This window comes from Prunus dulcis, chromosome 6 (genome assembly GCF_902201215.1).
Source record: "Prunus dulcis chromosome 6, ALMONDv2, whole genome shotgun sequence".
Taxonomy (NCBI): Eukaryota; Viridiplantae; Streptophyta; class Magnoliopsida; order Rosales; family Rosaceae; genus Prunus; species Prunus dulcis.
In genome coordinates this window covers 15,860,096-15,872,977 of record NC_047655.1, presented here as the reverse complement: position 1 = coordinate 15,872,977, position 12,882 = coordinate 15,860,096, and positions in this window count along the sequence as shown.

Below are 12,882 nucleotides of genomic sequence, written 5' to 3'. Positions count from 1 at the left end.
AATGGAGAAATGCCTTGACAAAAGCAAGGGAGAACATTCGAAGCGGTCAAAATCTATCCGATGAGGTAAAATATTTATAATTGCCATTTTCATCAATTTAATGTAACTTTTTTTTTTTTTTTGCATATTCTATTTCTTTTTCTTGCATAATCTTTATTTTTTTCTTTTTGCATTTCCAATTTGTCTATATTTTCTTGCATAATCAATTTTATTCTTGCATTTCAAAATAGTTTATATTTTCTTGCATAATAATTTTTTTTTTCTTGCACATCCAATTATTTATTTTTAATAGATCATACAAGCACAAATGTGGTTCGGTGCCATGGGGCAAGGCAAAAAAAGTTTCGTGCATTTTCAATGTTGGGAAGTTGTGAAGGATTGTTCGAGATTCAAAATTATTCCCACCGGTCCTTCGGTTGTGTTGAATGAGAAGCCGCTCCACGATTCACCATCAACCGATTCGCCATTGGACTCCCCAATGGAAACAGAGTCACCACTCCCACGTCCGCCGAGACCTATTGGGAGAAAGGCGGCAAAGGCCAAGAGAGGGGGCACTTCGAACAATGAATGTGTACAATTATTGGAGCAAATAGCTAAGAACACCTCACTAAGAATTGAGAGAGACTTGAAAAGAGATGAAGTGGACAAGGCACGAGAGGAAACATTTGCAATTCAACAGCAGCATGCACAAGAAAAAGACATGGATGATAGAGAGATGAAAATCATGGCCATGGATACGAGCCATATGTCTCCTGAAACAAAGGCCTATTGGAAGCATAAACGAAGGGATGTGATGAGAAGAAAACTTTTCCATGACGACGGACCTAGCAATACGGATTGGTTAAATGATGAAAACCATTAGGTTGTATTGAAACACCTTTGCCATATGTTGTATTGTTGTATTGTTGTATTGTTGTATTGTTGTATTATCCTTTAATTTGTTGTATTGTTTCCTTTTCATTAAATAAAAAAAGCATTAAATAATATGACTATTTATTAAAAACATTTGAGCATCAAAACAAAGATTAATTAAAAACAAACCTTAATTTATTGCAAACAACACACAAAACAAACCATACATAAAAGCATAATTTTAAAAAAAAAAAAGCATAATTCCAAAAAACACCACACACAAAATAAAGCATAATTAAAAACAAAGCATAATTCCAAACAAAGCACTAATCTTGACTTCATCCATTGTGATTGCCTTTCATCTCCCACAAGTGCTCGATCAAGTCAACTTGACGTCTCTCGTGAACATATGAAGATTGCATTTCTTGATAACGATCAATCATGGGGTTGTTGAATCGACCATCCCGAACTAACGGTTCGGGCTCCATTGGTAGTCCATTTGGTCCCATCGGCCTTTCATATATTCTTGTCAACGCCGTGTTCATGGGATCGGGTTCAAACACCTCTGGAGCATCGTAGTCATACTCATCCTCCACAATCATGTTGTGGAGGATGATGCAAGTCATCATAATACTCCTCAGCACCTCCTCATCTAGCATCCGAGCAGCACCCCTGATAATTGCCCAACGAGCTTGCAAGATACCGAAACACCTTTCCACGTCTTTCCTGTAACCTTCTTGAAAGAAAGCAAAGCTTCTTTCCTTCTCGGATTGGGGATTCGGAATTGTTTTCACGAATGTCGTCCACCTAGGATAAATTCCGTCGGCAAGGTAGTATGCACCAGAGTATACGGTATTGTTGATTTGGTATGTGACCTGGGGGGAATGACCTCGCAATACCTCGTCGAACACCGGGGATTGACCAAGGACATTGAGGTCATTCTGAGATCCGGCAACCCCGAAGAAGGCATGCCAAACCCAACAGTCGAATGAAGCTCCGGCCTCCAAAATTATACTTTTTTGGCCCTTTCGATTCCCGTACTCTCCTTGCCAAGCAGTAGGACAATTCTTCCACTGCCAGTGCATGCAATCAATGCTTCCAATCATGCCTGGGAAACCTCGAGCCTCTGCTTTTTGTAGCAGCCTTTGCAGGTCCCTCGGCGTGGGTTTACGAAGGTACTCCCTCGTGTACAAATTTTCCACTGCATCACAGAATCTCACCAAGCACTCTAGGATAGTTGATTTTCCCATCCTTGCAATCTCATCCACCTGCTCTGCAGATGCCCCATAAGCAAGCATCCGCAAAGCAGCTGTAAGTTTTTGCTCCGGGATAAGACCCAAAACTCCAACAACATCATGCTTTTGAATGAAGTATGTGTCGTAATTACAAATATCATGCATGATTTTTTGAAACAAATGTGGCTGCATTCTATATCTTTCTCGAAACTTATGAACAGGATATAACGAATTTGGGATAAAGTAATCCTCCAAGAGATTCTTACCCCGAGACTCCCTACGTCTGTCCACATTTGGGGCACGAGGACGACGGTGTTGCCTTGATTGATTAAGCATACACACCGCTGCTGCAAGCATTTGTTCCTCTTCTTCATCGGCGTCCCGATCTTCTTCAGCACGTCTACGCCGGATTTCTTCCCTTTCTTTCTGTTGCCTCTCCAACACCCTCCTCAAGTTTGACATTGAGAGTAGAATGTGTTTTGTAAAATATGAGAAATGAAGGAATAGATAAGAGATGGTGTGAGAGGTATGAGTTGATGGTGTAGTTTTATAGAGGGATTCAGAAGATAGAGATGACACGTGGCACAATTTTAGAGGATGAAAATCTTATCTGAAATATGAGATTATAATTTTAAAAAAATATCTAAAAATCTTATCTGACAGAGATGACACGTGGCACAATTTTAGAGGGTGAAAATCTTATCTGAAATATGAGATTATAATTTTTTAAAAATATCTGAAAATCTTATCTGACATGGGACACGTGGCACAATTTTAGAGGGCGAAAATCTTATCTGAAATCTGAGATTATAATTTTTTTTAATGAATATCCGAAAATTTTATCTGGAATAAGACACGTGGCAATCGAGATTCTCATCCGAAAATCTTTTCTAAAAAATAACGGACACGTGACAACCAAAAATCTTATCCGAAATTTTAATTACAAAAGATTATCAAAATTAATGGTTTAAAGTATAAAAAAATAGGAAATAAAGTACAATGAATAGTATTTGCCTTAGACTTGCCCTAGACTTAGTCCTCATGGGTGGAACCACAAATGGCAAGGCTGACACTATTCATGTGAATAGTGGCAGCCCTTGCTTGCCTTGCCCTAGACTTAGCCCTTATGGGTGGAGATGCTCTAAAAGAAGGAAGTTATTGTTTTGGCAGATAAAAGAACCATCAACAAGCTTTCATAGAGGTCTTTTCCTTGCTTTTTCTAAAAGAAAACCAACTCTCTTTGTTCTCTGTTTGTTCCCTGTAAAGAGAAAAACTCAAGCCCGTGGATTGACAGGTCCTGGGCTAGGTTTTCTTGATTTTGGGCTACTTTCCCAACTTTATAGTAATCAAGCCCGGGTGGTGCTCCAGTTTTGTGGGTTTCAAAAATGGGCTGGGCTCCCTTCCAATTTTTGGGTCTTGGTAAAAAATCTGACTTGGGTTTGGGCTTTTCGACTTTGGGCCCTTGATTCCATTTCTAGTCCAAACTGCCTGGGTCCTGATTTTGCCTTGTCCTTCTGGGCCTCCAACGTTGGGCTGGGTGCGTAAATTGTTGGCCCAAACAACTACTTTACCAAATCGGTCGAGGTCGAAGCTTTGGGGACCATCACGGTAGCAAGAATAGAAGATTTTGTCTGGACCCACATCTGTTGCCGATTCGGCATTCCCCATGCACTCGCCTCAAAATCAACATGTTCTTTGCTTCACCAGCTCACCACCAGTCAAACGGCCAGGTCGAAGAAATAAAAAAAATCATCAAAAAGCTGTTGAAACGGCAACTGGACAAAGCCAAGGGTGCCTCGTCGGAGAAACTTCCCGAGACACTCTGGGCCATTTGGACATCCTTCTGAACATCCACAAGGGAAACTCCATTTTCTCTTGCCTTTGGATTGGAGGCCGTCGTTCCTGTGGAGATCGGTGAGCCCTCCTAATGAGACAACACTTGCACTGAACTTCGATATGATTGAAAAACACCGAGCGTAGGCCAAGCAATGTATCTCTCGGTACTACGATTCGAGGGTAAGACCCCGCTCTTTCAGAATCGGGGACTAGGTCATGCACAAAGTCTCCCTAGCAACTAAAAATCCAACGGAAGGAAGATCATCGGCATACTTCGCTCTGGAACATACCTACTTCGGGATACAAATGGCAAGACCCTAGGTCATCCATGGAATGTCGAACATTTGGAGTACTACTACAAGTAGGTGCCCTAGCTGACGGCATGCAAAATGTAATGAAAAAGTTCGTTCAGACAAATGTTATATCATTTATTCAGCCTTCGGCGATTAAAAACCGTACTGTATAAACCAACATTTGTTGTTTACCGATGGTCATATTACTTGGCAAAATTTTTATGGAATGTTTTATTTACCTTCGGTAAACTAAAAGTGATACTTTCAAAGATAATTGTCATTAATTAATCTTTCATCATTCGGTGATTAAGGTCAGTACTGACGGAATTAGCCTTCGGCAATGAAAAGATACGAATTATTTGTCAGTATTTGTTCAGACTGTCAGACTTAGAGCCTTTTTCTTTTATATGTACTAAGTTATAATGCTACAGGCCTATCAAAATTACTAATGATTGTGTAAACCTACCAATTATCTAAATGAGAACTCACTCAAGGGACTTGTTAGCTTTCGGCAACAGAGAAATTAACGATAAGGTTTATATTCATGCAAAAAAAGGAAGAGAGAGAAAAAGAAAGTACAAAACATAAATGGAAAGTAGTAAATACCGAATAAAATAAAAAGATGCCCTTGGCATCAAGGTGTTTAGAACACATCGCCTTATGGAGAGTACAGAAAAATAATTAACAAAGCATAAAGATCAAGCAGCGGCCTCATCGGCCCCCCGGGAGCCAACAGAAGCATTTACAACGGCAGCCCTTCCGACACCCTCGGCTGCAACATGAGCATCCTCGCCCTCGTAATCTTCGATCATCTCCTCAGCAATGACTTCCGGCAGAGGGGGAGGACTACCTGCACGGCCCCCTTCGCCGCCTTCGCCTCCTGCGCCTCTTGCACTGCGGCCTCTAGAGCTACCCTCATTTCGGCAAGTTTGGCGTCAGACGCTTTCACCTGACATTCCAGAGCCTCCTTGTCCTTAATGAGGTTAGCTTGGTCTTGAAGGAACTTGCCAGCCTCGGCAACTTTGACACGGCTGTCATCATAGGCCCTTTTTGCACTCACAGCTGCCGTGATAGCCTGCTTCATGCATAGCCACATATCCATAGAAGCCTGCAAAGAAAACAGAAACGTCAGAGCAAGGCGTGATTAGCTCAAGTCGTTTTCTGCTAAAGAGGAGGCTTACCAAGGCCTGGAGGCGAAAGGCGCGGCCAGCTTCCTGCCGGGTGAGCTTTTTTGGCAGATCCTCGATCTCTAACAACTCCATCTGCGAATCGATAATCATATGGTTCGCAAACAGAATAGTTTTTGAGGGGCAAGCGATGGTGACCGGACCCTCGGCCTGGTCGTCCTCATCCTTGGCAGCAAGGATCGCCCTTGGATGATTGACAGGATAAGTTCTCTTTTGCGCCTGAGCCGGGTCCAGTTCGACAACCACGGGATGCTTACCAATGACTTGCTGGTAAGCCTTCCTTGTGGTATCCAAAGCCTCATCTTGCCGGTGCCAGTTGTCTAGCTATCGTAGCCGGTCAGAGAGAATTTGGTTCTCCAATTTGGCCTCTGACGGCTCGGTAGCCACAACATTCTAGACCGAGGGGCTGGCTTGCTGCTGTTGTTGCTTTTTGGCCTTCGCCCCCATCAAAAGACACATCTTCAAGGTCTCAGACATTTTTCTAGCATTAGTCACCGCACGACAAAAAGGCTCGGTGAGTAAAACCACAATGCCGAAAAGGCTAACAATAAGAAGAATCACTTACTCTCTGGTGGGTCAACGAGACAAGCCTGTATTAGATTGGTGGTGAAGTGGAATTCAGGATAAACCCAATCGGCAGCTGGGATCCTCGTCTTCACCCTCTCAACCCTCTATATATCGACTCTTGTAGGGGTCGGTTGCTTCAACTTGCCTGAAATATAAAAGAAGCTTCAGCTTGCCTGAAATATAAAATACCTATCGAACGGTAGCCTATCAACCTACCGGCTATTTGGAAGGTAGTAGGGATACGGAACCGAACAGGCTTGTCCGAAGGCGACTCCCAGTCGCCAGCCAAAAGCACTTGCCGATTCCTCCACGACTTCTAGAAGGTCAGCACGGCCCTCACGGTATGGCCACATTCGGAGGCTCAAAGGCAATTAGCCTGAACCTATCCACCATGACAGGACCCGATTCAAATTCCGCTTTGGAATTCGAGCCAAGTCCTGTGCGTGTCCGACACCTGGCGAATGTCGGGCACAAATGACCTTTTTACCCTTCTCGTTTCAAATTATTTTAATATTTCCCTTAGACTTCTGCCGAAAATTCGGCAGAGTCTCCCCTGTATTTCGTCCAAACCCAAAATCTTCCACCTGTCAAACAAGCACATATATCCACACCAACTGCCAGAATAATTCACATAACCACTAATTCGCTCGGTTTCTCAGTTTCAACTAGATATCAGAGCATTTTCTACAAATTTACAGAACTTTAAGAAATGTACAATGAAGTCCTACACTTTCTGGTGGTGCGGAAGTTGGGAGGGTGAATCGAGGTGGATTCCTTCGTACTTCTACGGCCTGGGGGTGAAAAACAGGTTTGAAGGTGTGAGTGGACAAAAATAATGTTCTTGAAAACAATTTAGAACATAATAACCCCCGTTTAAAAATAAATAGGGATATAAATCGATGATTTGACTATATTTCAATACAAGGTATTCAAATAAACATGGATAAACATACTGATGAATATACTCGCGTAACTGAACAAATATATAAAGATATAAATGCATGAATATCGAGGAAACTGGTATAAAATAACTGAAAGCAATAACTGCATAAAAGAGCTCAAAATCCTTTGAAATTACCACCTAATTGTACCCCTGTAAAATCCGTCAAATCCCCTGGCAGGTCTCGGCGACACAAAGTCTAACCGAGCCGCAAACTGGCGGATTCAGGGGACTATGGTCAGCCTGATCCGCCGGCAGGTCTCGATGACACCAAGTCGACTCGAGCCGCTCTGGCAAGATACAGGGGACCGCAGTCAGCCTGATCCGCAATCCTGGCAGGTCTCGGGGACACGAAGTCAGCCGAGCCGCAAATCCTGCAGGTCTCGGGACACCAAGTCTGCCGAGCCGCAAATCCTGGCACTCACGGTCCGAGCGTCCCCGAAACTCGTGAGGCAAAGTCAAGTGCACTGACGTAACTGAAATCAGACTGGATGTCCGTAGACATCGGTCCAACTGTGGGTAATCACCAAAAACAAATGGGTACATGGTGGTTCTAAAATAACTATTTTTGATAAAATCTGATAATCCTCCGTATTCTGGTAAATCTGAGCTAAGTTACTATTTCTGTATCAAAAATCTCAAATTTGTTACTCAGCTAAGTTTTATAAAAATAAAGATATTTCACAATGTAATTCATGCTATAACACTTATTCAAGATCAAATATAAAATATAATTATAAAATCTTTTAGGAAAGAAAAGTCCACTCACTGCTAGTCCGAGCTAGCTGGACCCTTTGAAGATCCCTCCTGTGGGTCGATCGGACCTCTGGTGCCTGATTAACCAAGAATAGTAAATTAATAAACTGCTCAATAAAAATATTAAATTAAACACCCTGCCCCCGGCTCCTAGAAGTGCATGCACTCATTTCAAGTTACTCCTATGCCCACTTTAGCTCTTCAGACAATTAGAACGGTCTTGGAAGACCAGAAGCTTACTAAGCGATAAACCGTCAGACCAGCCGATTCGAGACCCCGTGGGGTCCACGATCTCCGATGGCCAATCTGGGATTCTCTAAAGGTTCCTTACAGAGAAAGAACCATGTTCCGCGAATTTGGTCCGAAACGGACGGTCGGATTAGCCAAAATCGAGTTATCGCTTAAAATCCAAACCCTAGCCCCAGGGTTCGCGATTTCGGAGTATCTGGGACTCCGATTCGTAATCCGTCGAATCCTACATGATCCTAGAATCATGTAGTACGACATATCCAAAATTGAGTGCGATCCAACGACTCGACGACACTGCACCCAAGGATCGTGTAATATGGAAAATCCGTTCGGGGCTCAAACGGACTCCAAATCGATATCCGTGAAATCCTACGCGCTCGTGACAACACGAGGATCGCAAAACTATACAGAGTCACTTCACCACTCTCACCCGCGCGCTGCCACACACGCGGGCAGATTGGGTGTCCAAAGCGATACCGGGTTGTCGGAAAAACTCGGAACCAAGACTCCAAACTCCTATCCTAGGTTAAAACACCCCATTTGGAGTCACTTTTGTTCTTGGGCATACCCCAAAAAGTGGCCGGAAATGGCCGTTCACGGCGGCCGAAGTTTGGCCGATGTTCAAGTTGAAAATCGAGTGTTCTAGAGCCAAAATCGATCAGAACCCATACATCCATCAGTTAGAACACGAAAAATAGCTGAGAAACCATACCTTACTCGAACGATTTGGTGGAGAATTGAGGGAGAACGAAGAGCTGGAAGTTTGAACTGAAAACCGGAGGAAATCTACAGATTCCGGCGAGCTCCGGCGGCGGCAAGGGCGGCGACGGGTCGGGGAAGGACGGGGGGGAGTGGCAGTCCTTTTCGGCTCGACCTGTGGTGGCCGGGGCGACGTCGAGAACGAGCGGAGGTCGCTGGCGCAACGCGAACGGGAGGAGAGAGAGAGAGGAGAGAGAAATGAGGAGAGAGAAGGGAGAAAGAGATAAAAATCTGACTTTTGTCCAAATTACCGTTTTGCCCTTCGTGGTATTTTGACCGTATTTTCTTCGTTACAACTTCGATTCGAGTCTACTCCGTGTCTACGGACTCGTTTCGCCGTGCTCTACGCAACGGCGTAAGCGAAATTGCCAAATTCTCTCTCGATCAAAAAGTCAATTTTTTCCCTATTAAAATATGCGAAGGCAAAATTGTCTTTTGGGTAGAATAAAGAAATCCTAATTTTTAGATATTTTGGTTTGGGTTATTACACACCATGCCCTGCACATTTGGACTTCATGACACTATACAAATACGAGAACTGCTCGTATGTTGGTTTGCCCTCTTCAGCAAGACCGAAGGCAACAACAACCCCCATCAAAGCCACCCATAAGTTGGGGTTGTACTGGCCCAGGGCGTAGCCTAGGTGGGCTAAGATTCTCTGAATGGGAGGCTGTAACGGTAGCCAAACCCTCAGTTTGAGGATGTTCGTAAAAAAGACCACTTCATTGTCCTTAGGATTGCTAAGAGACTCGATTGGCCCCGGAATTCTCCACCGAATGGAGTTAGGGATAAGATATTCAGAGCGGTGTTTGGTCAGCTTCGCCTCGGTGATCTTGTTCGGCTCCAAATAATCAACGCCAAACAAAGGTGCCTTGGATTGGCCCAGAGGTACTTTAAAGCTTCCTTGGCGAACTACGGTTATTACTGGCCGAGAAGATGATTCAGCAGCTAGGTCCCCACGGCCAGACGTGGACGTCTCAGAATGGTAGCTGGCATGCCAATCAGGCACTCGTGTGTCTTTCATCAAAAACTCACAATACTGGTTTGTGTTGGCACAAGCGACGCCGCACGGAACCACAGCCAATGGTACGGCCTTGCCCGTCGGTAGTACTTTTCATTTGCCAAATGCGGGTATGGCCTTGACCCTTTCACCGATGACCTCGACTTCTTCAGTACTGGCTCTGTCAAGGTTTGAAGACCCACTATCGGTATCCCTCTGACCGTCCGATGACTCCCTATCGAACGCAATAGGTTCGCTATTAGACATCTACAAACAGAAAATAGGAAACTAATGCCATGCAAGGAGATCAAAACTATGAATACCTATGGGTATTGCTACCTAAAGCAACTAAACTACCGAACGCTCCTCAAGATATACGAGTCCATAGTCTAGCTCATGCCTAGGAAGTACATTTGATCCAAAAAATAGACGAAAAGGACAAAATACCTTGGTTGTATGGTGGTGGAGGTTCGCCGAAAATCACTCCGTCGTCTACTTCTTGCGAGAAATCCCCTAGACTGTCGTTCTTCAAAGCTCTCAAATTGCTCTCACAACGCAAGTGACTCCTCCATCCGAAGTCACTCCTATTTATAGAGTGAAGAATCGACAGGTATACCTTGAAAAACCAACTGGCGCCATAATGACCCTACCCCGCGTGCACACTCTGACACATGGCACCAATCACAAACAAGAGCAGCCTGCACGCAGGATACAGAAGACTAAACATCATCTTGTCAAAACAATTTTGCTTCTCAATGAAGCATGCCACATATGGAAGCTCAAGCGACGACGAAGCTTTCGGAAGTGACGTAATAACAATCCAAGCTCTAACGTTCGGAAGGACAAGTTTACCGAACGGCGGGGCGAGATTTGGTCACCCTTGGGATACTTGGAGGGTGCCTCATGCGAAGAGACCATACCCCCCCAAAAGAAGCCCAGGTTCCTCGGCTCCCACAAAACACTGAATGGCTCCGTATGGACAAACCAAATATCAGTCATTTTTACGGCAACCCATAAATACCGAAGACAAAAGGAAGTCCCCAACTAAGAAACTCTCTCAATTGGGAACTTGGGGGATTCTTTTTTATACCATAATCAGCGACTAATGAGAGCAGGACGCGTGGAAAAAAGAACGTCGGCATTGGAGTCCTCGGCACCCAGGACTGCCAAAGGAAAATTTAGGGCAAATTCAGCCTTTAGCCACGTAGAACACCCACAACGAATGTCAACAGTCCCACATCAAAATTATACACGACGTGCACACCTCCCAAGGCTTATAAAAAGGGGCACATGTCCCAAAATGGAGGTAACTGGAACTTTCCGCATTCTAGCCACTGCTCTGTCCAGATTATTTACTAAATCAGTACTTACCTAAGCATCAAAGAGCCTTCGGCCAGTACCACACCGATGCCCTAGGTCTTACCGAGCATTTTCTCATCTTGCAGATCCAGGGCTCTACCGAGATCCAGAGCAGTCTGAAGGCCCAGACATCACTAAGTTGAGCCCTATAAGTGCCGAACCACTTTTTCGCATCAACAGTTCCCATGCAAGTATAAAGACAGGAAATGCCAAGAAAAACTACAACTTGACATATGGACTTGTATAATCCTTGGAGATATTTCACAATTTGAACGTGGTATGTTTTCATGCAAGTATACAAATCGGAAATGCGTATGTGTGTCAATGTAAATTCAGTATCAGCACAAAAGATGGGGTGTTATCTTCCTAACTATGCCCAGAACAAGTCACTTTATCCACGTAAGAGAATGACACTTTCCGACAGCTCCCGACTGGATCATCACAAAATTAAAAAAATTAAAAGCAAAACCTACACATATGTTGCCCATCTAGATGGTCACATGTCTTCTGTCTCCTTTTTTGGCTATTAGACTTCTTGTTTTCTCTCTCTCCCTCTGTCTTTGCTACCTGATAGCAGCAAGTTTCTCTTCTTCTTTTTTTTTTTATAGTCAAATTCTCTCTCTATTGGCTACATCTTCTATTATCTTGGGTGGACAACTTTGCAACAACATCTTCTCCTCTCCTTTGTCAACAACAAGTATTATTCTCATTCTCTCATTTGCTATATATCTTTGATTATAGTTTTAATTTAAAATTGAGTATTGTAGGGTTTAATTAGGGATGAATTATAATTTTGGGATTTTGTTGAAATTAATTAGGGCTTTGATTAGGGATGAATTATTCTAGGGCTTTAATTTGGGATTTTGTTATAATTGAGTATTCTATGGTTTAATTATGGATAAATTATAATTTTTTGTTTGGTGTTGTTAAGATGCTATTATGAGAATTTGTGTGATTTTTTGTTGGTATGTTTGATTTAAATTCTTTCTACATATTATTCGTATGCTATCTTTTATTATGTTGGATCACAATCGGAATCCCAAGAGAACAAAGAATTTGTTGTCGTTTTTTAAGAAAAAGAATGATGGGTCATCATCTAGTACATTGCCTTCTAGCACTTCTTTATCTACTCCAATACGTGAAGAGCAAAATCTTCCTGAGTCTCCCATTGTCGAGCCTCTAATTTTTAGCATTTTTATTTGTTGAAATTTTATTTATAGATAGAGATGCATTTGAGGGTAAGGCTCATTATGTCCCTCCTGACTACGTGCATCTTTTTATGTTTGTTAATGAAATTTAATCATACCGTCGAGTTTAGTACATAAGTTCCGCCCAACCAGCTTTTGAATCCTGGAACCGCCACTGAGTTCATTGTTGCTGATTATTATCACAATTGGACTTGGTAAAACGACTTAGAGTTTAATTTTTCCATGGTTGTAACAAGTTTGGGAGGGAAGTTAGGGGAAATAAAAACTAAATAAAATGATATTTTTTTCCTTATATTTGACGAAAAAGGTAACAATATTATGACAACCGGGCAAATGATGTGAGAGAGTGAAGTTGAGGATGATCAAACCTAATATTCGAGGTGAATGACCAAAATTTAAATGGGGTAAAAAGCCAAAAATTTACTAAATGATATACATACGTATTTTAGATTATATTCATCCCGTATTTCACCGAAGGAAAACCATTCCTTTTTTTTTTTTTTTTTTATAAGAGCAACTCCAGCGAGGAGCCCAAGTCCGAGGCTGGGGGGGAGTCTATGCCAAAAATCCAGTTCCAGCGGGCCACTTTTGCCCTGGCTGGAGGTGGGACCCACGAAGACGGACTGGCCCGAGGGGGAGAT